The sequence below is a fragment of the Leopardus geoffroyi genome, chromosome B1 (assembly GCF_018350155.1).
Source record: "Leopardus geoffroyi isolate Oge1 chromosome B1, O.geoffroyi_Oge1_pat1.0, whole genome shotgun sequence".
In the NCBI taxonomy this organism is placed as follows: domain Eukaryota; kingdom Metazoa; phylum Chordata; class Mammalia; order Carnivora; family Felidae; genus Leopardus; species Leopardus geoffroyi.
In genome coordinates this window covers 156664659-156689575 of record NC_059327.1, presented here as the reverse complement: position 1 = coordinate 156689575, position 24917 = coordinate 156664659, and the positions used below count along the sequence as shown (strand labels likewise).

Sequence of the window (24917 nt, the reverse complement as noted above, 5' to 3'; positions counted from 1 at the left end):
TTTATTTATTTATTTGATATTTAAATCTCTGATATATTGAGAATTCTCTATTTAGAGCAGTAGATTAAAAAATTAAAAAAATGTGTTTGCTTTCAGATGGATTAGCAATTAAGATATGATCATTGATAAGTAAGCCCTTTTTCCTCACTGAATTGAATACAAACACTTTTATATTAAACTTTGTAGAGTATTTATTCTGTTACACTGATCTAATTCACTATTCCTGTGGAAATACCAAGTTGTAATTATAGTGGTTTTAAGGAAAAATTCAATATTTTGTAAACTCAGTCCTCCATAATTCTTTTTTCTCCATATTTTCTTGTTTTAGGGAAATGTAGACTTCCTTATTCATATTAGAATCTAGAAAAATTTTCCTCAGGGATTGTCAATGGAATTTCATTACATTTATATATTATTTTTGGAGGATTGTTTCCTTCTAGAAATTAATTTAGTTGAAATTTAATTGTCTCATTAAGAGTTAGACTATAACTCTCTGTTTCTTCTTATAGTTTCATTGTCCTTAAAAATTGGTGTTTCCTTTCTACAAAAAGTTTTAAATTTCCTTTCTACAAAATTCTGTAAATTTCTAATTATATTTATTCCTTGGGCTTTTACATCTTTGACCATTATTTTGAATATATATTTACATATATGTGTACACTTACTTCCATCCATATAAAGTCCTTGCTTGAGTTAGAGAAAAACTACTTTCTATTTATCTCATATTCAACTATCTTCAAAAAGTCTCTCTTACTTAAGTGTTTTTTACTGAAGTCTCTTGTTATTTCTTAAGTTTGTAATCTTACCATCTTAAAAAAATACGTATTCTTGGCACTTCTTTCTGAAAAGTGTGAAAAATTTCCCTGATCATAACAACACTAGGTGAGGAAAAGCATTCCTATTTTATTCCAGAATTTAATGAAAATAGCTTCAATATTTCATCATATTGTCTGATATTCTCTACAGTGCTTTGAAAATTAACTTTATCCTGTTTACTTTCCTCTTCCTGTTTTACTTAGAATTTTACTATGAATGGCTGTGTTTTATCAATGCACTTGCCGGAATCTATTGCTAAATTATTTTATTTTCTTTAATTTTTTTCTTTTAAGTGAAATTCCTGGAATAAAAGGTGACTAATCACATTGTGTGTGTGTGTGTGTGTGTGTGTGTGTGTGCGTTTAATGAATTGCTGGATTCAATATACCAATATATTATTTTTCATGTTCTATTCGTATTTATAAGTGACTATAAATTTGAATTATCTTTATTTGTTAGAATATTAAGTTTATGCTAAATTCCAACTGTTACTTTAAACTATTCATGAGGAAATTTATTTTCCTTTAATTGGTGAATAGAAATCAGCTGTGAAAACGTTGATGTTCCAAGTCTTTCTTTTCTTCTTTTTAAATTTTTTTTAATGTTTATTTTTGAGAGAGAGAAAGACACACTGTAAGTGGGCAAGGGGTAGAGAGAGAGAGGGAGACACAGAATCCGAAGCAGCCTCCAGCTGCTGAGCCTCTGTGCTGAGCTGACAGCACAGAGCCTGACGTGGGGCTCGAACCCCACCAACCGCGTGATCATGATGTGGGCTGAAGGATGCTTAACCGACTGAGCCACCCAGGCGCCCCCCCCTCATAAATCTTTCATTTAAAGTTGGAGCTTTGGGGCACCTGGGTAGCTCAGGGGGTTAAGCAAAAGACCATCCAATTTCAGCTTAGGTCATGATCTCGCGGTTCCCAGGTTTGAGCTCCACATCACATGGGGCTCTCTGCTGTCAGCATGGAGCCTGCCTCTGATCCTCTGTCTCCCTCTCTCTCTGCACCTCCCCTACTTATTCTCTCTCTTTGTCTGTATAAATAAATAAACTTAAAAAAAGAGAAAATAATAAAGTTGGAGCTTTAATTGACTTTCTAATCTGTTCATTAGTATTTGAATTTTTTAAGTTCCTTTTATGTAAATGTGTTAGTTTGTATTTTGCTAGAAAATATTCAATTTTCTGTAGATTTTCTAATGTATTGCCCTTGTGTTACATATAATATTGATTATAATTTAAATTTTTTCAATACTAGGTTCTTTTATTATTTTCTATATTTGAGTTTAAGATGCTTAAGCAACAAATTAAAAAAAAAACCTCGATAATCAAATAACTTTTTAAACAGCAACATATGCCATATTAGTTAAAATTTTATCAATGCTTATTAATAACTGTGTACCTAGTTGTGAAAAAAACTTTATGGACCTGATACATCTTTTTTCAAAATGGAAGACACAGTGGAAAAAAGTAGAAAACCAAATAAGGTGTCAAAGCTTAATAATTGTGCATAGACCTCTGTTCAATATTGTTCAATATTTTCCTGTTTGGATTTCTTGAGGCCAAGCATTTCCTCAGTAGTGGATTCTCAAAGGGACTGACAAAAATAGAACTCTCTATAACGGTATATTTTGTCTTACCAAATCATGGCTTTTAGAATTTTATTGTCATACAATACATTAAACCTCATTTTACTGAAGAAAGAAAGAAAGAAAAAGAAAGAAAGAAAAAAGAAATAGAAAAAAAAAGAGAGAAAGAGAAAGGAAGGAAAATACTGGAGAGAAGACAGCCCCAGTCTCCTTAAGTTAGCAGATCAACATCAAGACTCAGTTTCTTTCAGTATGTCCCCTCAGCCACCATTAGGGTGATGCTTTTCTTCTTGATGCAGTGGTTGGAAACTTTAACCTTCATCGGATCCACCTGGAGAGCTTGTGACAGCACAGAGTGTCTGCTTTAGTAGATGTGGGCTGGAGTGAGCACAAGATTTACACTGACTCCTCTCATTGCCCCCCCTCCCCCCACACCACCAATGGTTGGAAACTTTCCCAATATTTCATGTAGGTTACAGTATCCTTAAGCAAAACATAAAATATCCCTAACCAGTGTCCCATATTAAAAACAATTTTTTCAAAAGCCATGAATTTGCCTTTCCCTCACTTCTTATTTTCTAGAATGTTGCCATATTTCCATAACTAACCAAGGTGTTTACAAGATGATTGAGTTCACTAGTGTTAGTTTATACCTATCAAGATTCATCATCTGGGGATCTTCTACATACCTTATCACTTAGAGGTTAGTAAAAAAAAAAATATTGAAATTTTATAAGTAATAAAAGTGGACAGAATGAATGTGGATAAAAAATTAACAGAGCCTTAAATAACAATAAAAGCTAATGTGCATTCGTCTCTTTTTTGACATAAATTAAGTTGCCAAAGATGTATTGGTCTTTAAAAAATGAATTTGATGTCATTGTTTTATTATTTTTCTTTTTTTCACATTTTATTAGTAATAACTTAATTTCCTAATTCTTTGATTTAATTTGTTAATTTAACATTTAATTCACATAATTTAATCTGATTTAATGATGTTACAGTGATAACTATTTATTTTATTATTATTTTTTTAATTTTATTTTTCAACGTTTATTTATTTTTGGGACAGAGAGAGACAGAGCATGAACGGGGGAGGGGCAGAGAGAGAGGGAGACACAGAATCGGAAACAGGCTCCAGGCTCTGAGCCATCAGCCCAGAGCCCGACGCGGGGCTCGAACTCACGGACCGCGAGATCGTGACCTGGCTGAAGTCGGACGCTTAACCGACTGCGCCACCCAGGCGCCAATAACTATTTATATAAATGCGTTCTTACTTGAGTCCCATAGGTTTACTAAATTGTCCTGTTTTTCATTATTTTCTGTTTACTTGCAATTATTTTCCATTTTTGATATTCTCTGGTATCCTGTGGTTATTTTAGGCTATGTTTCTTAATTTTTAAATACATACATTTTTTTTGAATGTGTTTCTACTATTGATTTTTAGGTTTCATTAAACTACACCATATAAAATATCTACCCTTTTGGAACTATATAAGAGTATCTGTATGACAAAGTATATGTTAGGTTTATACAAGTGATATATGGGTAAAAGAAAAAAAAAATGTTTTCTCTGTAGAGAACAAAATTTTGTACATTTAGTGATTGTAAACGTTTAAACATTAAGCTCATTGATGACACATTATTCAAATCCTCTGTGTTACTGTTATATATTTGATTTTCTTTATATTTAGCTTATTTCATATACCCATCCTGAAAAAGGTAGATTAAATCATCTACTAAATATCTTTTATAAAGTGTCCTTGCATTTCAAACTAGTTTTTAATAATTTATTTCGTTTCTTATGATTGATTCATAAATGTTTCATATCCTTGTGGATTTTAACATTTATTAGTATATATGTGTCCTTCTTTCTCTCTTATAATACTTTTGACCCTTAACTCTCATTTATTGATAAGCTTTATTTCTTCTTTTTCATTTGGATGGCATATATTTGTTTAAGCCTTAGGTTTTGTGTTTTTAGTTTAGTTTTGTTTTGTTTTTGTTTTTAGTTTCTTATAGTTGATATCTATCTGGTTTTTAAATAAACTAATCTTATGGGCTGATTTTATAATTCTTAAAAGTTGGGACTCAAAGAATTTTTTTTTCTTCTTCTTCTGCAGAGACACTAACTCACAGATATAAGTCAAACATGAACAAACCATTTCCCACCATCCTGAAAGACAGTGAAAGGAGAAATTTTGTAGCTAAAAATAGAATAAATACTCATTCTTTAGGGGGTTTAAACACAGGCTGATAATTTAGTTAATCCTGTAGATCCCCAAGGGAATTATGTCCTTTCTTATATTTCAAAAAGGGCATTGAAGACTAAATTCAAGCTGATGTATTATAATATAATCAAGTTCCAGTAGCCAGTTTCTTTTAAGCTGTTAGGCCTCAAATAACTTAGGGAATAGTCTGCTGACTGTAGCCTTACACAAAGCTAGAAATTTCCTGGAAAGAGAGTCTGTTCATAGTCTTATCAGGACCTGAATCACTGTGGCTTTTCACAATTTTGCTCAGGGGCCACAAAGGCAAATGGCACCCTCACCAAGACACCCAATGTAACAATGCCTATATTTTGATAAGAGATTTAGGCAATCCACACTTAGTCTAATAACTGACACTTGATTTTGTGCTTCCCAGTTATACGTACAATCTGGTTACATTTTTGCTCATTCATCTTATGCCTTTCCTGGTTCTTAAGTTCTATTATGCTATTCTATTTTGCATGATCCTTCCCTTCCTTATCAATAATGAATAAAGTCGTATAACTTTAGTCTTTCAAATTATATTCTCACCCGGATGATTTATTCACCAACGGGGTTTCCATCAGAATGAAACACTTTAACTACTTTTCTGTTTTATCCCCTCCCACCATGAAAGCTTAATTTAGAATGTTTTTACTTCCCTCACTTATCTCTGGTTTTATCACCAACATATAAACTGTTACTTTTGGGTTATTATATATTTTTCTTACATATTTTGTCTTTTGTTTCAATAATCATTACTTACTTTATTTTATTTTATTTATTTTTTATTTTTTTTATTTTTTTTACTTTTATTTTACTTTATTTTATTTAAGCATAAATTGTTTAATTTAAGAGTTTTACTAACAACTTTTACTTAATGTATTTTCCATATCTTGAGATACCTATAATGATTCAGTTGCTATTTGGCTAGAGGACACATGACTAAATAGATTCTGAATTCTTGCATGTCTAAATACATAGCACTTTTATGTGTACAGTGAAGAGAGGTAGTAACTGAGTAGAAGATTCTAGAATTGCTATCATTTTCTGTCAGTAGTCTGTATGTGTTCTTCCAGTCATTGGCTTATGGAATAGCAGTTATCTGTAAGTTTTTTGGGGGTCTGAAATTTGGTAAGATATCTGTTTATCCTGAAAACGTAGGGATATTGCTATTATGTGTAAGAGTAAGTCTTTAAAATTAATTTTTCTGGAATTATTGAATTTTTCAAAAATAAAGGTTTTATGTTTTTTTGTTTGTTTGTTTTTTGTGTTTTTTTTTTTTTTTTTTTTTTCCTAGACAAATTCTCTTCTGTTCAATTACCATCTCTGCAATATTTTTCTGTTAGGTAATTTCTATTATTTACATGTGGGATTTCCTTCACCTGTTCTTCTTTTATTTTTCCTTCATGAATTCCATTTCCATATATATTACAGACAGAAAGAAAAAAAAACATTGTTATTTAATGTTCTTCAATAATATTACTGTTTCTAATAGTAAAAATCTTGTTTTTCAGCTGATCTACTGAGTTTACAATTTGAAAACCATGGGATTTCTTTTGTTTCAGAAAACCTTTGTGCATATTTTTTCCAGCTTTCTCATTAGTTTGTCGCTAATCTTCTCACAATGGAATCTTACGTTTTTCATTTAATGTACTTTAGGGACAGACTTGCCCTAAACAGACTTGTCCAGAAACACTGAGATCGGACTAATGTTCTAGACTCTGCCAAATTTCATTACCTTGTAAAAGAATTTGGGAAGCAGAGAGTAACAAATAAAATTTACATGCCCAGATATTGTTACAAGTTTTTAAAATGTATTACTCATTTAATTCTCATAACAACTTTAGTGGTAGGAATTACTATTATCTCCATTTTCTGTGTGAGGGAACTGAGGCATAAAGGCATTATGCAACTTGGCCAATGTCACACATGGCTGGTAGAGTAGAAGAAAGAAGGTTAAACCAAGGAAATATAAGTCATGCACTGAACCATCATGCTATAATACGTATTTTATTAGTTTCCTATCAGTTTATTTCGATCTTAATACGACATATACAAAACATAAACCCTCATCAATTGTCTGTTTTATACATACGTTATCTTAGGAAAGAAGATTTTTGTTAAGACTTGAGAATATAAACAGGACAGCTCAAACTTTTAAGAAAGTTATGGTTTAATGGGCTTGATAGAACATATATTCAATATTCAAACATGAATTCCAACGTTGATATACCAGTGTGTGCATGTGCATCTGTATACATGCATGTCAATTGAGAGATTTAAAAATTTACACAAAACATACTCAAAATAGTTACAAAGCAGCTTATTTTTACCAATTTAGCTATTAATCTACCTAAAAATGTCAACAGATACTTAAAAATAAAATGGATCATGGCAGTTATGACATGTAAGTACTATAAATTTTACTTTAATGCATGATTTCTCAACCTAGAAACTATTGGTGTTTGGGGCTAAATAACACTGTTGTGGGGGGGTTGTACTGTGCGCTGCAGAATGTTTCGCACCAACATTGTTCTTTACCCACTAGATGCTAGCAGCACCCACTCCTCAGGTGTGACAACCAAAAATACCTCCAGATACTGCCGAATGTCCTTCGGGAGAGAAATTGTCCTTAGTGAAGAACCATTGTCCTAGTGTTATTCTTCAGAGATAACATTATTTATAGTAACAAGGAATAAGCTATATATTTGAAGATTTTTATGGGAGAAAATGGTCATTTAAAATTTTAAGGAATCCAATTGATAGTCTGCCAGAGTCAATTCTTATCTCAGGCAGGTTTAGTAATCATTCTTTAGTAGAAATATCATTTGTAAGTGCTTTTAATTCTTGATCACTACAGGATCATTCACAAGGCTTTCTCTCTGTCTCAGGCTACATCGGCCGTGTCTTCTGTTTAGTTCCTTGAAACGATATCTGTTTCAGCATGTAGGTAATTGCATTCACCTTGGTTCTAGGATTTCCTCTAGCTGGAATAAAAGTGTCTAAATTCCCAAAACTAGTTGGGCGTCCAACAAGTTTGACACACCAGCCAAGAAAGTTGTCCTATATGAGACTAACTCCAGTATGGAATACGTCATTGGGTCTGAGAGCAGAGCATCTACTGAAGCGAAAATAAAACAAAGGCTAAGGTTAAGCCTGTCTTTGTCTATTGAAACTCTGACTTTAACATGGGTGATTTTCTCTGCTAAAAACTAACTTGCAGCTTACAGGCAGCTTTTTCTAAACTTGCCATACAGCCATTTCAGTTTGTTCACTCCTGGCAAAGAGACTTTCATACAAAGAAAGGCATTAGTAGATTAGTCACATTTTTAGCCCAAACATGCAAACGTTGTGCTACCAGAGCTTTGCATGCATTGATTCTGATGGTGTTTAGTAGAGTCCCTGGCACTCAATAAGGCATGTGAGTGAAGCCACATCATCATTCAATCTTTGAACTTCTTAATTCTATGTTAATTCCTAGGCTTTTATAATAATCTGGCCATTAATGGGGCACCTGGGTGGCTCAGTTGGTTAAGCGTCCGACTTCAGCTCAGGTCATGATCTCATGGTTTGTGAATTTGAGCTCCGTGTTGGGCTCTGTGCTGACAGCTCAGAGCCTGGAGCCTGCTTCGGATTCTGTGTCTCCCTCTGTCTCTGCCCCTCCTCTGCTTCTGCTCTGTTTCTCAAAAATAAATAAACATTAAATAAAATAAGCTAGCCATCTATAAATACTACATACTATAACCGTAGACAGTCTTGTGAATTACTGGAGCACCACACATATAGACAAGTAACTTTCAAATTTAGAACGGGGGCGCTCTCCTGTTTGACATATTAGTACAGTTCTCTCTTGAAAAACCTTGAAAAACAATTGTGTTTATTGCTTTATATATAATATGCCAGGTTGCCTGAGTGTTTATCTATGCCTCATTTAAAGAAAAGGACTCTGAAGTTGTACCAGGAAGTACGATATGACTCCAACCCCAAATAAATCATTTAAAATAAAAATAACACCCATAAGGTCCTAATATTCCATCAGTTCTTTTTCAATAAGAGAAGTTACTGCTGCTCCTAACATCTCTACTTATTTTGCTATAGTCCAAGTTTTACAGTTTTTTTGGCCAATAAATTCTCTTCAAAATTTTTATATCTAATGCCAAACACAGCAACTTTCAAGCTGTGAGATCCAGTTGTCACATCCTTGAAATTAGTTCCAGGTCTAACTTGAGAAAAACAAGCATGTACAACCTTCCATTTCTAGAAAACCAAACACAAGTTTTGAATGGGGAAGGAAAAGAAGCGTGTTTCTCAACACCTGTAATCACCAAGTGGCCAAAACAATAGATGTGCACTTACAATCAGCTCTGTGTTACAAATATATCTGATCATTTTACAATATTATAACTATAGGAGAACCTTTTTTTTTAAAAAATGGGGACAAGGAATTTAGTTTCAGAAACTTTTGGTAGGTGGAATTTGTTTCATTTATGCCCATTTAAGGCATCAGTGTTCCCAATATCTGTTGCTGCTGGGTGTAGAGTTTCAGTTCTGAGTTCATTACTTACTAGTTATATTATTTTGACCATTTTTTAAAAAAATGTTTCTATGCCTGTGTGGCTCATTCAGTTAAGCAACCAACACTTGATTTTGACTTGATCAACACAGGTCATGATCTCATGGTTCCTGGGTTCAGGCCCCGCATCGAGCTCCCTGCTGACAGTACGGAGGAATTTTCTTTGTCTTCCTCTCTCTTCTGCTCCTCTCCCACCCATTCTCTCTCTCTCAAAATAAATAAAATTAAGTATATATATATATATATATATATAGAGAGAGAGAGAGAGAGAGATTTATGTAGAAAGATTTATTGTGAGAGATTGGCTCACACAACATGGAAGCTGAGAAGTCACATGATTTGCTGTCTGCAAGCTGAAGGCACAAGAAGCTAGGGGTGTGTAGTTCCAGTCTATACCAGAAGGCCTGAGAACCATGGGAACCAATGTTACAAATTTCAGTCTGAGTCCAGAGGTGTACCAATGTCTCAGGGCAGCAGATAAATGTTCCTCCTTAAGCAAGAAAACAAATTTGCCTTTCCACTGCTTTCATGTTCAGTTCTGGTCCTAAGTGGATTTGACGATGCCCACCTGTGTTGGTGAGGGCAGTCTTCTTTCCTCAGTCTACCGATGCAAATACTAATCTCTTCCATAAACGTGCCCACAGACACCTCAGAAATAATAATTTACAGTGATCTAGGCATCCCTTAGCCCAGTCAAGTTGATGCCAAAATTAAACATTGCACCCATCCATAAAATAAGGTTCTTGTTTGATATACTAAATTTGTTGTGAAAAGGAGATTATGCTTTCCAACACATTTGTAGAATGTTGAACAAAATGCAGTGTTTAATATGTTTGCTGGCAATAGCATTTCAATGTATCTTATTACTCAAATATAAGATGGGTAGAGGTTTTTCTTAAGAGCAAACATATAAGATCTTGATACTAATCATGTCACCTCACATTGTCCCCATACACCTGTCCAAGACAGATTATAAAAATAAGTTCGAGAACCATTTAAAAATAAATGTACTCTAGGGGCGCCTGGATGGCTCAGTCAGTTGAGTGTTTGACTTCGGATCAGTCCGTGGGTTTGAGCCCCACGTTGGGCTCTGTGCTGACAGCTCAGAGCCTGGAGCCTGCTTCAGATATTGTGTCTCCCTCTCTCTGCCCCCTCCCTGCTCTCTTTCTCTCTCTCTCAAAAATGAATGAGCATTGAAAAATTTTTAAAAATTAAAATAAATGTACTCTAGTTAGTGCAGTTATTTAGGAGATGGGTATTCTGGACACCATTGTTTTTAATTTAGCACAGGGTCTCAAATTATCAAATGGAGTGACTGTTTCTGGCACAATATATATCTGACTCTAGATCCAAATCAAGCCCAACTACATGCATATCTGTGTGTGAATTCAAAGAATTGTTTCCTTAGTGCTATAAAGCTTTAGATTCCCCAGGAAGTTTTGCAATGAAATATCCAGTATCGAGCATAGTCAAAGAGAATTCCTTAATCCTCAAGTAATCAACTCTGTAATAGTATAGTGGGAAATGTCTGTGCCTCTTTCAATATCCTTACATTGCGTCCTGGCCTATGGGTGACTTTCTAACCATAAATAAGATTTGGGGGTAATCTTTGTTTTAATAGTCTTATTTATCCCTCCCCATTATGGGGGTTGCTAGTGTTATTGATGAAAGCCTGAGTGAGCTCCTTTTCATTAATGGGGAAGAACTCCATCAATATGTGTCAGCGAAGCTAATGCATTAAGTATATGCTTTTACCAACTTTAACTTCTTTACTTCCAGGTGGAAAGCATACCTGGAATGACCTATTTTGCCAGATTTGGCTATTCTCCAAGTACTTTCTCTTCCTTCTGAAGAAGGTGAGTAACGTAGCCATGCACACAGCTGGCCAGCCTTGGAGCATACCCAGCAGAAATAGTCTTATCTCACAATATATGGACACATCTAAGCAAATGAATCCACATTCACTACTCTTTTTAGAATAAGAAGCAAGAGATGCCACTTTAATATCGAGTAAAAGCCATGTTTTCTAATCTAGCTTTATTATACTCTTTCTAGTGGGAAATCAGAAACTTGCACATTTATTAACGTGGTATTTTCCATTTCACTATTTTCTTTGGTTGCATATCCTGTATTGGAAGGAGACCAAAGGAGAATTAAGTGGCCCCTCAAATCTGTTAGAGCCTGGATAATACTCTGAGTTAATGCAGTTATGGCAGAATTCGCTCCCAGAGCAGGAGCAGGAAGGCAGTGGGACCCTCAGCTCCCGGAGTTGCAAGGGTTTTTTGTTTTTGTTTTTATTTTTGTTTGTTTGTTTTTTTTTTTTTTTGTTTTTTTTTTTTTTTGCAGGCTGTTTTGGAAACACAGAAGTTCACTAACGAGTCAAAATACAAACATAGTTGGCAGGAAATTGTTTTGAATTAGAATTTCCTGAAATTATAGGTTGCAGATTTGGACCTCAAGAGTACACTTAGATTCTGGTCATCTTGGCGGAAACAGTACATTATGGGCAAGCTAAAGAAATCCTTCGGTTTATCAGAAAAACTTGTAGGCAGAAACTTTTGAAAAGTACTTGAATTATTCCTAGTAAGATAAGATGTAGTTATTTAGAGATTTTTTTGTGTTTGTGAAATGGATGTCTATTTTCCCTAAGAGTGTTCCAATAAAAATTAAAACACAGCAGCAATGACAGAACATTTCCGAAAGATTATTTTATTTATCATTTGATACACCCAACTTTGTGATGAATGAGAAGAGGCAATATTACCTCTGTTAATATAAAGGTCATTCTTTTAGGAGCACCTGAGTGGTTCAGTTGGTTGAGCATCTGACTTTGGCTCAGGTCATGATCTCACAGCTTGTGAGTTTGAGTCCCACATCAGACTCTGTGCTGAGAGCTCAGAGCCTAGAGCTTGCTTCAGATTCTGTGTCTCCCTCTCTCTCTGCCCCTCCCCCACTTGTGTTCTGTCTGTCTCTCTCTATCATAAATAAATAAACATTAAAAAAAGTATATTTATAAATGTCATTCATTTAATAAGTGACACTTCTGGAAGAAACACATGTCATGATATCCCTTACCCTTATCTCACATCGACACTGAATAACTTCAAGTTGCTTTTTATTTCTACTTAAAATTCTGGAGGTCTGCATATATTTATAGCTGGGCACAAGCCTTGAATTGTTAATCAAATACCCCATTCTCATCATTCCCTCATTATAGTGTGATTTTTTGTACTTTGGGAAAACTGTCAGAAATGTCACATGACATGATTTCTAAATATCTTTCAGTGAGATGGATTATTACCTAGAGGATGATAGCATAAGTGCACATAAAAACTCTGCTCACAGACTTTTAAAAACTGAGAACAAACTGAGGGTTTATGGGCTGGTGGGAGGGAGGGGAGGGTGGGTGATAGGTATTGAGGAGGGCACCTGTTGGGATGAGCACTGGGTGCTGTATGGAAACTGATTTGACAAAAAATATCATATTAAAAAAATAACTTTTGGGGCGCCTGGGTGGCGCAGTCGGTTAAGCGTCCGACTTCAGCCAGGTCACAATCTCGCGGTCCGTGAGTTCGAGCCCCGCGTCAGGCTCTGGGCTGATGGCTCAGAGCCTGGAGCCTGTTTCCGATTCTGTGTTTCCCTCTCTCTCTGCCCCTCCCCCGTTCATGCTCTGTCTCTCTCTGTCCCAAAAATAAATTAAAAAAAAAAAAATAACTTTTGAGTTATATGAAAAAAAAACATGTTTAAGAACATAAAAAAAAAAAAAAAAAAAAACAACTCTGCTCAGATGAACTAAGAGTCTGTAGCAAAGGATGCATGTCTTATTTGCAAAAGCTATTTGTTGGTTTATTTAGATTTTGTACAGGAGAAATAGACAATATACTATAGGAATAGAGACTGAATATCTTTGAGTCAGACAAATCTTCATTTAAATTCCACTTTGTGGGGCTCCTGGTTGGCTCAGTTGGTTAAGTGTCTGACTCTTGATTTTGGCTCAGGTCATGAGCTCATGGTTTGTGGGATTGAGCCCTACTTTGGGCTCCCTGCCAATAGCATGGAGCCTACTTGGGATTCTTTCTTTCCTCTGTCTCTGCCCCTCCTCTGCTTGTTCTCTTTCTCTTTCTCTTTCTCTCTCTCTCTCTCTGTCTCCCAAAATAAATAAATAAACATTTAAAAGTAAACAAATAATTAAATTCCACTTTGTTTTCTATTGGCTGTTTGAGCAGTTTCCTTAACCTCTCTCAATCTTTTCCCTCTTTATATATAGTTTAAATAATAGTTCACTGGGCAATTTTAAGTATAAAATGAAATGATTTGAGGCATCTGGGTGGCTCAGTTGGTTAAGCACCCGACTTCAGCTCAGATCATGATTTCATGGTTTGTGAGTTTGAGACCCATGTTGGGCTCTGTGCTCACAGCTCAGAGCCTGCAGCCTGCTTCAGATTCTGTGTCTCCCTCTCTCTCTGCCCCCTCCCCTGCTTGCTCTCTGTCTCTCTCTCTCTCTCAAAAATTAACATTAAAAATATTTTTTAAATGAAGTGATTTATGTAAAATATTTAGCATGATACCTTGTGAATTATTCAAAATAATTTTATTATGATATTAATAGTACATATATATTTTTTAATTACACAAATGTAATAAGTTATAGGATTCAATCAACACATCTTTAATTATTGCTAAAATGTGTCAAGCACTGTGCTACATTTCAGGAATTGGAAGATAAGCAAATACTTTGTTTACAAGCCTGTGGAGGAGATAAACATTAATCAAATAATCATATAAATTAATGTAAAATTACAGTTGTGATTAGTGATAAAGAGAAATACATCATGCTAGTAAATTGAGTCTTTATACTAAAGTTAAACTTAAATTAATTTTAAAAATAGGAGTTTTAGTTTTATTGAGGATTTTAATGTTTTTCCTAAGAGGAAAGGACTCAATAATGCTTTTAAAACAAGGTGCTAATAAGATTATTTATGCCAAAAAGTTACCTTTGATCACAGCCTGAGGAACAGATAGTAGAAGGACAAGAATGGATGAAGAGAAGATAATTACCAAGTGATTGTAATATCCCAGCATACACATGGTGGCAGATTTTGGTTTTTGATATTGAGAGGAGTCAAAAGATTTCAAAAAAAAATTATGATGTAAATTCACTGAAACTGTTAATAAATGAATAAAGATGATGGAAAGGAGTTGCCAGTGATGACCTATCTTACTGACATGCCGAATGAGATTGATGATGTTGTCATTGCAGTAACATCAATAATAACTAATAACAATAGTAATTAATAATGAAAGTGACATATTTGGAAAAGAACCTATTAAGGACTGAACAATCACTCTTACCCATCCTATTGATGGTAAAATGTGTGAGTTTATTTCTGGGCATTCTATTCTGTTCCCCGGGTCTAAATGTCTGTTTTTATGCCAGTATCATACTGTTTCAATTGCTATGGATTTATAATATATTTTGCATTCAAGAAGTGTGATTCTTCTTTGATTTTAATCCCTCAAGATTGCTTTGGCTATTCAGGGTCTTTTGTAGTTTCAAATGAATTTTAGAATTGCTTTTACTATTTCTGTAAAAAAAAAAGTTTTGAGTGGGAGAAAATATTTGCAAACCATACACCTGAAAATGGATTAAAATCCAAAATGTGTAAGAAACCCAAACAATTCAATAACCAAAAAAAAAAAAAAAAAAAAAAAAATTAAAGATGGACAAAAAACTTAAGTAGACATTTCTCCAAAGAAAACATACAAATAGTCAAACAAGTATATGAAAAGGTGATCAATATCATTATACATGAGGTAAATGCAAATCAGAACAACAAAGAGATGTCACCTCACACCTCATACCTCACGCACAAAAGATAGTTACATGTGAGTGAGGATTTGGAGAAACTGAAACCCCTGTCCATTGTTGGTGGGAATGTAAACTGGTATGACTGCTATGAAAAACAGTATGGAAGTTCTCGAAAGATTAAAAAAAGAATTACTATATGATTTAGCAATCCCATTCTGGGTGCATATTTAAAAGAACTGAAATGAGATTTTGAAGAGAGCTGCATTCTCATTATTACTGTAGCATTTGTCACAATAGCTAAGATATGGAAATAACCTAAATGTCCATTGTTGGATTAATGGATTTAAAAAAATGAGGTGGATACACACAATGGAATATTGAATAACCTTAAAAAAGAGAGAAGTCCTGCCATGTGGGACAAAATGGGTGAACCCGGAAGACATTACGCCAAGTGTAATAAACTAGTCACAGCAGGATAAATACTGCGTATTTTCACTTATATAAGGTATATAAGATAGTCAAACTCATAGGAACAGGGAGTAGAATGGTGGTTTCCAGAGGCTGAGGGAGGGAGCTGTTTAACAGATATAAAGTGGTGAGTTACACGAGGCGGATAAGTTCTAGAGATCTGTCGCACACAAGTATGCCTGTAGTTAACAATACTGCGTCATGTATTTAAAAACTGTTAAGATGGTTGATCTCATGTTAAGTGTTCTTGCCACAATAAAAATAACCTAAATTAAAAGAAACACACTCTAAATATAAAGACCTAAATAGACTATGTAAGAAGATGGGAAAATATACTAGTACAAGTCAAAAGAAAGCAGACTGGCTATATTAATCTAAAGCAAAGGTGATTTCAGAACAATGAGTACTACTGAGGCTGGAGAAGACTCTTTCATAATAATAATTGTGTCAGTTTATCAAGAATACAACAAATCCTAAGTGTTTGTGCACTTAATATCAGGGCCTCAATATACCTAAAGCAAAAAATGATAAAACTGTAAGGAGAAATATATAAATCAAAATATATAAGATATTTCAATATCTTCTCTCAATAACTGATGGAACAAGAGACAGAAAACAGGTAAGATTATAAGAATTTTGCTCAACACTATTCAACTTAACCTGACAACATTTATACAAAACTCTGTCCTACAACAATAAAATACATGTGCTTCTCAATTATACATAGGATATTTATTAAGATAGACTATATTCTGGGTCATAAAATATGTCTCAATAAACTTTAGAAGATTTAAGCCTATTAGGATATATTCTCTGGCATCACAGAAAGTAAGTCAGCTAGTTATCCCAGAAAGATGTATTTTAAAAGTCTCAAATACTTAGAAACCAAATTAAATACTTCCAAATAACCTACTACTTAAGAAGAAATCAAAAGGAAAATTAGAAAATAGTTTGAACTGAACAAAAGTGAAAACACAACATGTAGAAATTTATAAAATGCTGTTAAAAGCAGCATACATGGAGAGATTTAAGGCACTGAAATATCTTCGAACTTTATCAGAAAATAATAAAGATATTCATAATATTAGCCTTAGGTTTCCCCTTAAGAAACTATAAAATGAAACCCAAAGGGAGTAAAGGAAAGGAAACCATAAAGATTACCAATTAAATACCAATTAAATACAAATGGAAGAGAAAATCAGTGAAAACAAAAGGTAACTCATTAAGATCAATGCATCAGCAGCACTCTGGCAGCTCAGTAGGTTAAGTGTCTGACCTCAGGCTCAGGTCATGATCTCACTGTTCATGAGTTTGAACCCCACATGGGGCTCTGTGCTGACAGCTCAGAGCCTAGAGCCTGTTTCAGATTGTGTGTCTCCCTCTCTCTGCCCCTCCCCTGTTTGCACTCTCTCTTTCTTTCTCTCAAAAATAAACAGACATTAAAAAAAAAATTGATAAAATTTAATCATACTGCTGAGGAAAAAGAGGAGGAAGATACAACTTATCAATATCAAGATTTAGAGAATTGATATCACTACAAAACTTCTATCTATATTAAAATGATATGAGAAGGATATGGCAGTAAACTGAATAGCAGAAATGAGCAAAATCCTTGAAACATATAAATATCATTCAGGAAGAAGTAAAGAAACTTAACAGGGGCACCTGAGTGGCTCAGTTGGTTAAACATCCGACTTCAGCTCGGGTCCTGATCTCATACTACGTGGGTTCAAGCCCCATGTTGGGCTCTATGCTGACAGCTCAGAGCCTGGATCCTGCTTTAGATTCTGTTTCTCCCTCTCTTTCTGCTCCTCCCCTGCTCATGCTCTGCCTGTCTCTCTCTCTCTCTCAAAAATAAACATTAAAAAAAAAAAAAACAAAAACGGGGCTATATGTGTTAGAAAATATAAATTATGGTTAAAAACCTTCCCACAAAAAAAAAAAAAACAAGCCTAAATGGATTCATTGGTTACTTCTAGTAAACATTTATAAGAAACAACAACAATAACAACAACAAAAACAAAAAAAACAAACACTGTTTCTATACAAACTCTTCCAGAACGTTAGCAGGGAAAGAATAAACTTTAACTCATTCTATGAGGAGACAATTCACCTGATATCAAAACCACTAAAAAATATATTACTACAGAAAAAACAACTACAACCACCAACTACAGGGTAATAACCGTTGTCAAAACAGATGCAAAATTCTGAACAAAATTTCAGCAAACCAAACCCAAGGATGTATAAAAAGACGAATTCACAATGAGCAGTGGGGTTAATCTCAGGAAGGAAAGATCAGTTTAACATTCAAATATCAAATAATTCTCCACGTTAATATATCAATAAAGAAAACTACATGATCATCTCCAATGACACATCAAAAGCATTGAGCAAAATCCCATATTTGATTTCTTTCCACAAATGTCTTGGATTAATTGGATATTCATATTAAAAAATAAACTTTGATCCATGCTTCATTTTATATAACAACTTTGAAAAGTTGACTATTGCTATAAATGGAAACTACCGAACTATAATACTTCTAGAAAAAAAAACATAGGAGAAAATATATATGGTTTTAAGTTATGCAAAGATTTCTTAGAAATGACACCAAAAGCACAATCCTTTAAAGAAGAAAAAGATAAACTTGACATTTCCCAAGTTAAAAATAAAAATGTTTACTTTTCTAAAAATATGGTTAAAGTAATGAGAGACAAGCCACAGACTGGGAGGAATTATTTGCAAATCAGGTATATAAATAAAATCTCTGAAAAATATATCTAAAAGATAACATTGTTTTTAAATGGACTAGACTTTTGAACAGATAATTACCAAGGAAGATATATAAAGATGCTTATCATCAGTTATTAGGAAACTAAAATTAAAGCCATAGTGACATCATACTACCCATGTATTAGAATGGTTGAAAGCTAAAAGCAGGGATCATATCAAGTGCTAGCAGATTTGTTTGCATTAACCCAAACTGGAAATAACCAGAACATTCAATAACAGGTTAATGAATAAACAAAGTTTAGTATATTAATACGGTAGAATATTACTCAGAAATAAAAAGTAATGAGTTCTTGATACATGCTACATCTTGAATAATTCTCTAAATAATTATGCTGAGTGAAGCAATCGAAACAAAAATAATTTTCAAGAGCACACATACTCTATGAGTCTCTTCATATACATTTGTACAAAATGATACCTAATTTCCAATGACAGAAATTAATTCAGTGTTTGCTTGGGTATAAGATGGACAGAGAGGAATTGTTAAGGGCATGAAGAAAATTTAGGGTGGTGGATATGTTAATTACCTCGATTTTGTTGATGGATTCTCCATGTATACATATGTCAAAACGTATTAAGCTTTGTATGTTAAATAAGCACACTTTATTCCTTGCCAGTAAAATATCAAAAGAAACTTAATTTTAAGAAATTCTGTCCATCAGAGGACATCACAGAGACAGTTGAAAGAAGAAAAAATAAGAAAGCTATTGACTTGTTTAATTAGTACTTGTTATCATTAGCATGATAATTTCCAGCTGGAGGTGCAGAGGCTTCCCACAGGCAAATGGCTGAACCAACTCTGGGGACCGCAGCTAAAAGCTTTAAGGATTGCCTTGAACACCAGTGTTTCATTATGGGGAACAAGAGAAAAGACTGAACAGAAAGGAAAGTGAAAATGTTCAGTTTGATGCAATAATCCCATGAACTTTGTCTTCTTCTGTGTTCTTGCTCCAGAGGATTTATGCTGAAGGTTTAAACTTGCCTGTGACGTCCGGAGCTAAAGGAATATACCATCAGGTGTTTGCCAGATGTTGGTCCATCCAGAAGATAAATAATACAGTTTTTGTCTCAACATTTTATACTATTTTCTTATTTTTATTTTTTTAACTTATTTATTTATTTTGAGAAAGAGAGTGTGCGCAGGAGAAAGGCAGAGAGAGGGAGAAAGAATCCCAAGCAGGCTCAGCACTGTCAGTGCTTGAACCCACAAACCAAGAGATCATGACCTGAGCAGAGATCAGGAGTCAAGCTTAACCAGCTGAGCCACTCAGGCGCCCCTATACTGTCTTTATTTAAAAGTATTTATTAGGTGTATAGAATAATTTTCTTCTATTAGGAGTTATATAATTTGTAATCAATGATTAAATGTTAACATGGATTCAAAAAGATACTTAGAATTAAAATTATTATGAACATATCTCAAGTACTAGCTTGGTCACATTGGAGAAAATTGCCAAATTTTGCACAACTAGGTAGATCAGGAAAGGCCTTTTCACTGCTTCTCAAGGATATTTATCATTAAGTCCACATCACATGTTACCTACTCTTTCTCTTGTCTTTTTAATATCGGAATTGTGATATACACTTTTAGCAATGGGAATAAAAAATATGGAAAAAGTAGCAGGATAAAGCCTATGAGTTCTGTACGATATCTTGCCAACATTTGTATGGAAGGTTTTCTCCATAAGCCTGAGTTTACATGGTAAATTTCCTAACTTAAAAGAGAGTATAACCTAGAAAGCATATTATAAAACTTCAAGGCACTTCTTTTCACCTGAGAAGTATACATCGTTAGGTTTCCCCACTGACCTAATTATCCCTTTCTTTTGTGTCACAACAGCTCTTATATAGCAATAGGAGAGAGAAAATAGCCCAAATTTCCTGACCCCTCTCATGAAGCTAATCCTCAAATGCCATAAGCAAGCAAGACCATTTTAGTAACCTTCTGAAATCTTTTGTGATGCTTCCACAATTCAGTTATGTCTAGATAGCTGCTTGTATATTACTTCTTCCCATCTTCTTCAATTTTTTTCCTGTTTATTTATGTATTTTGAGAGAGAGAGAGAGAGAAAAGAGAGAGTGTGTGGAGGGGGAGGCGCAGAGAGAGAGAGGGAGAGAGAGAACCCCAATCAGGCTCCACGGAACCATCAGTGTGGAGCCTGATGAGGGGGCTCAATCTCAAGAAACATGCTGGATCACATGAACCAAACTGTGAGCTCATGACCTGAACCGAAATCAAGAGTCAGATGCATTAACTGACTGAGCTCCCAGGCTCTCCCCTTCCTCCTATATTCTTTACAACAATCATTATTGTCATCTTTGTCTGTGTTTATATAAAGTTATTTTTTTACACACTGGAAAGACTGAACACGATCTCAGAATTTTATTCTATTAGAGGAAAAGAACCTTCAGAGAAAGCAGTGATTCTGGCACCCTAAGAATCAGTAAAATTTGAGGATCCATTTAGAAAATATCTGTCATTCTGACAGCTCTTTCAGTCCTTGAACCAGAAGAACCTGTAATCTCAGAGCTCTACAAAATTACTGATTGGAGTACAGTGAAGGAGAATTGTTACAGGGACGGAAAGGGTGACTGGAAAATAATAGAAATATGAGAAAACACAGTAATAAAGGAAAGGGGACAGGAGTCAAAGGGAATTGCTTAAAGGAGGAACTCAGGGAAGGAGTGCAAAAAACATACAAGACTCTGAGCCCCAAAGCAAGGAACACACACAGATGGTCATCCACACAAAAATTCATGTTTGATAGAATTAGTGGTACTTTTTAAAACTATGTTGCGGCCTTGTTTAGTGATATAGTTTCAATACAATATAGGCTATATGATTTAGTGTTCAAGGCAAAAAACAGAAACCAGTCTAAGGATGGGATGCCTGCGTGGCTCAGTCGATTTAGCACCCGACTTCAGTTCAGGTCATGATCTCACAGTTCATAAGTTCAAGCCCTACATGAGGCTCTGTGCTGACCACTTGGAGCCTGGAACCTACTTTGGATTCTGTGTTTCCTGCTTTCTTTGCCCCTACCCTGGTCTCTCTCTCTCTCTCTGTCTCTCTGAAATAAGTAAGCAAAAAAAAAAAAAAAAAAAAAAAAAGAAAAGAGAGAAAGAAAGAAAGAAAGAAAGAAAGAAAGAAAGAAAGAAAGAAAAAGAAACCAGTCTAAGGAAAAATAGAATTTACTAACCGAATTAGGTGCTTACAAAATAGTGCAAAGGGCTGAAGGAGCCAATTCTAGGTTGGGACTCTAGAGTGATCTCATGAAGAACCCAGAACGACCCCACTCGGAAGGTAGGCTGTTCTAGGGTGGGCCATAAAGCCATCTGTACTACCAGAGAAACCTTGGATAACAGAAAATTGAAATGACACACACAGTTGTAACCCATGGAATAATTAGTACGATCAAGAGGCTACTGCTTCTCTGGAAAGCTGAAGAGCGGGCACTGGGTCCTGTTGCAAGAGAACCATGATCTTCCTAAAGAATCGGGGTAGCCAGAGTTGAAGGAAGAGGGCCTTTCTTGGCTTTGATTTCCAAATCTCATGGAAGCACATTTGAAGGTGGAAAAATAATTCATATCTAAAACCCCAGCTGCAAAGGAATTTTAAAAATGTAGTTTTAAGCACTATAAATTCTCCAAATAGAGGACAGATAAAATAGGTTGAAGGAGATAATTGTAATATCAACACTTTAGGAGATTATATATATACATATATGAGGAGATATATATATATATATATACATATATATATATATATATATCCTCATTTTACATCCAGCAATAGAAAGTTGCAAACTCCCAAGAGTTGCCTACATATAGTACTATAAATATGCATAGTTCTTTGGAAGAATTAGACATGTTTCTTTCTATACTTAATATTTGTGACCTATAGGAAGTGAGATGAGGCACCATACAAGACACATACTATCATGTAACTTCCGTTCCAGGAATTTTATTTTGACCATTCCGTGATAACATGGGGCTCAGAAAATATCTCAGTTTGTGTTAAACACAATACCTAAAAACTTTTAGGTAAATATGAAACTGTGATTTTCAAATTTGATGCTTTTGGTAATTAAGATATTTCAAGTCTCCTATGAAAAATACTCCAGGGGCGCCTCGGTGCTCAGTCGGTTAAGCGGCCGACTTCAGCCAGGTCACGATCACGCGGTCCGTGAGTTCGAGCCCCGCGTCAGGCTCTGGGCTGATGGCTCAGAGCCTGGAGCCTGTTTCCGATTCTGTGTCTCCCTCTCTCTCTGCCCCTCCCCCGTTCATGCTCTGTCTCTCTCTGTCTCAAAAATAAATAAAACGTTAAAAAAAAATAAAAAAAAAAAAAAAAGAAAAATACTCCATAACAAGGATGATTTGAAAATATTGAATGAAAGTTGCATCATTCCCACACTGAACTTTACCACTCAGAATATATAGCATTTTAATACAAACTATATTACATAGATGCCTGTTGGCATGGGGAATTCACTAGCAAAACTTCATGTGAATTAACAACTCTCAATGCACTACGAGATATTTGTCTTCCATAGATTTAGCATTTTCAATTCTTTTCTTTTCTTCACAGTAGAAAATATAAAGCAACACGTTCTTCATACTGGACTCTACTGAAAGAATCCCCTGAAAAGGTGGTATTTTCTTAGTAAATATTTACATCATCACTATCACTGTTTGGATCCTTTATACCTCTCATCTAGGTACTACAATACATTTCTGACTTTTTTTGACCTATCTGATTTCTCTCCTTATCCTCACGAGTTCATCTTAAAACATAATTCTAATTCTTTCACTTCTGGGTTCACCTTATCACTATTTTTAACGAATTCCCTTGGGTACCTCTATTTCTTTAGTCCAAATTCATTAGTTTATCACTGAATGTCACCCTTGTCACTACAACTGTCTTATCTTTCCGTTGTCCTAGTCATTATATAACGTTCGTAAAAGTTCAAGTGTTATGTTGCCACCAAATCATTTCTTTTTTTTTTAATTGTTTAAAGTTTTTTATTTATTTTTGAGAGAGAGAAAGAGAGAGCAAGCAGAGGTGTAGGGAGAGGAGAGAGAATCCCATGCAGGCTCTGTGCTGTCGGCACAGAGACCGACACAAAGCTCAAACTCATGAACCGTGAGATCATCACCTGAGCCAAAACCAAGAGTCAGATGCTTAACTAACAGAGCTACCCAGGTGCTTTGCCAGAATATCATTTCTGACTTTTTCCCCACAAGCTGCCACTAATACATATTTCTCATGTTGTTCGTTTACCTGCCACATCCATTCTTCTCCATTTCCCACTATTGAAGGTTACCATCCTTCACAAATGAGCTCAAATGTTACCTCCTTCAGATTTCTTTCCCTATCATCTTCATCAGGAATGATTTATTTTTCCTCTGAAATTTTAAAGACATACATATTTCAGGTTCTCTTATGGCAGATGACAATCTCTCTTGTTTAATAACTATTTTGTGGCCTCTTCCATGCAGCTGACAAGGAGAGACAATGTTTACATTTACATCCTCATAGTGCCAGCATAATGACATGCCGAGTAGACAGTAAGTTATTAATTGAATACATACATTCATGAATCATTCTAGAGAAATAAATCATTTCTGTTTATTGAAAGCATGAAAACAACTTCATATCCAGCTTTCTTTCTACTTTTTCCTTCCCCTGACATCGTATAGAAAGTTGCTTGAAGCAGTTTTGCAATTTTCTAACTAAGAAATAATTCATACATAGGCTTTTTCATATTACTTCACATAACCCACTTTGTAGAATTCTGAGCTTTATTATGAATCAGAGTTCAAAGTTTTCAAATTTATGGGTAAAATTGTGTTGGGGATTATATGACAAAATCAATGCACAGCCAACTTTTAAAATAGCATTTTATAAACTACATAATTGTACATTTGTGCTAATTCACTTTATCTATGTTTATTACAAAAACTTACAATGGGTTACTATTTTTCATATTTCTGAGAGATTTATCACATTCATTTTTAAGACATAAGATACTTCTTACAAAAGCTTAAAAATTAAGTAAAAAGCAGGCGTTCTTTTTTTTCATTCTGGAACAACGATGAAAAGTAGAATAAAACCTAACACACACACACACACACATGCACACAAACACAAGCACAAACAATTATTATTGTATATAAATTTCTAGAAACATTGGACTTTATAAATAATAATATCAAGTTGTACACAATAACGTACATGTGTAATTTCAGTGTCTTTAAAATTATATTGAGTGATATGGAAATTTGAAATAATGTAAATATATAGCTTTGGGAGGGAGTCAGATTTATTTTATTGTCATTCACCCAGAATGTTGAAAGCCAGCTTGCAAAGAAGAATACTCAACTCAAATATAATGTGATTTAAAAACCAGGGGAAAGAAAACACTGTAAGTTGTCTTGATTGAATAGTTATTTAGGTATTAGGCTAAGACTTAGAAGCTGAACATTATATGCAGGACAACATTGTAAATGGGAAATTTGGGAACATTTTTTAATTTTTTTTTTGGGGGGCAGACAAGTTAGCCATAATCTTATTACTTACATTCACAGAATGTTAAGTCAAACTCTTCTCTCTTTAGCTGCT

At 34.5% G+C, this 24917-nt stretch overlaps 1 long non-coding RNA gene across 1 annotated transcript; it reads left to right on the top strand.

The window, feature by feature from the left end:
- Positions 1 to 466: 466 nt before the first annotated feature.
- Positions 467 to 22527, top strand: LOC123583458. The gene is made up of 3 exons (XR_006704883.1): positions 467 to 477; positions 15842 to 15846; positions 22398 to 22527. It is a non-coding gene; the product is annotated as an uncharacterized LOC123583458 (long non-coding RNA).
- The last annotated feature ends 2390 nt before the right edge of the window (positions 22528 to 24917 follow it).